Source organism: Sinocyclocheilus grahami, unplaced genomic scaffold (assembly GCF_001515645.1).
Source record: "Sinocyclocheilus grahami isolate Dianchi unplaced genomic scaffold, SAMN03320097.WGS_v1.1 scaffold2615.1, whole genome shotgun sequence".
In the NCBI taxonomy this organism is placed as follows: domain Eukaryota; kingdom Metazoa; phylum Chordata; class Actinopteri; order Cypriniformes; family Cyprinidae; genus Sinocyclocheilus; species Sinocyclocheilus grahami.
In genome coordinates, this window is record NW_015507794.1 from 3,212 (window position 1) to 5,292 (window position 2,081).

The window sequence follows — 2,081 nt, forward strand, 5'->3', positions numbered from 1 at the left end:
GCTTTAATATTTAAATCCACTTTAGGCAAATTCTGAGACACATCTTGCTTCCTTTTAAGATTTACCTGAGGAACGTCTTGCTCCTCTTTGATCTTGCCACAATCTGAAAAGGAGCACGTGGTTTCTTTAACAATCTCTTTGTCATAGACCTCTAATTTTGCTTGCGCAGCTCTCACGTCCTTTTGTGCTTGTATTCGCTGCAATTCTTTTACTTCAGCCTCAATAACTCTTCTGTGCTGCTCTTCCAACTGCTGTATCCTTTCCTTATGCGTTTCTTCTTCTAATAAAGAATCATAAACAGCTTGCTTGGCCGCTAAATCTGCAGCAGCATCTACTCGTTTGGCAGCTAGACTTGAAACAACAGAGCATTGGCTGGAATGACTACTAGCCCCTTGACTAATACGTGAAACAGTCGACCCAAAAATCGAGTATGCATATTTATGATCTAGCAATGTTCGAAGACGCCCTTTTTCCTTCTCAGCGTCAAAATCTCCATCCACCCCTGATATCCTCTCATGAATGATTTTAATAATATCAGCTGTGACCGCTTCACATGCATCAATTTTTCGTCTCATTTCCATAGTGGGTGGTACACGCTGCCTAAATTCATCATACACACTCAGAATATTATTCCTTGCTGCCTCCAAATCATCAATTGCCATAGCCAACTGCGCCACTGCAATATCAGTTTTAAGACGTTCGCGAGCTCTACGGGCCTCAATTTTCCACTTATCATACAAATGAGTAATCCTTTTCTCTTTTTTTTGTGACTCCTCTTGTTGGTATGCTTGCATTTTTTCGGTAAGAACAGGAGCGCGTTTTGAGCGACGTATACTTTCACTCTGAGTTTCAACACAATCATCACTTTGCTTATTCAAATCGTTTGCACCTGCATCTGGCTTCGACATTTTCTCTTTGCATTTAGACTTCAAAGAAAATAACAGCAATATTCACAACTAATAGGCAGTCAATTTGATAATCAAGAACGGGATGTAAATTCAACACCTCTTTTCTTACTCATTAAAATGTCAACTCTTAAATGTGAAATTGATTAATATTCAGTTCATTAGTAAAGAGAACATACGCCACAGTGTTCATTACAGGTATAAATACTAACGTAAAGGCAACAAAGTAAGTTCGTCCTTTCAGAATTCATCCGATTAACACAGTTCAATTCATCGTACTCACTGCGGTCCATTCAAACAAACTGGCACTTTCCCCTTTCTTATCCAGTCCATCTGATCCGTTTGCTTGCCGCACGTTGAGCTGAGTCCTTTAATCGAAACTTGATCGATCTTCAAACCATGACGAGCGCACTGCTCCCAACGCGGTCGACATCATCAAAGTCAAAAGGAAGTACCTTCTTTACCAAGCGAACCATCCCCTGAAGCAGCTCGTCACATCGACAAGGATCACCGGATCGATGAATCAAGCTCTTACTGTAGCGTCCTGGTTAATAAACGGCCAACTCTTTCACTGATGATTCACAGTTTGTTTATTGTTCACATTCCGTAGAGCCGTCACACAACAACGTACAATGAACCACCGTAAGAGCTAGAAAAAATTAAAAAAATAAAATAAATATTGAAAGTTGAAGCACAAGAGAAACAAATCAAACAAACAAACCAACAAAATAAGCATTAATCTAATAGCAAAATCACATACATAAAACAAAGATAATTGTTACCTTGTTCTCCCTTAAACCAGGAGCTAAACTTATGAACCATAAAGTCCATGAATCGACTGTGTACCCGTGCCTTGTTTAGCGTTCCTTGCTTAACATGCTTTCTCAGCGTCTAACCCAATAAGGTATGCACGTCATATATATGTCAAAATTAAAGTCCTTAACCATAACCTATTACATTTAACGAATCAAATCATATACACAAACATACAATACAAATAATGAAATAATTCAAAACCCACAAACAATAAACACACCACATCAGGGTTCGTTACACTCCCACCAAATCATACCAGGAATATAAACATGAATGATTTCCAAATATAAATGCCCTTAAATTCACAGTAAGCAATCATTTTATACAAATCACAATTTTTAAATCCCTTAAGAAATTATG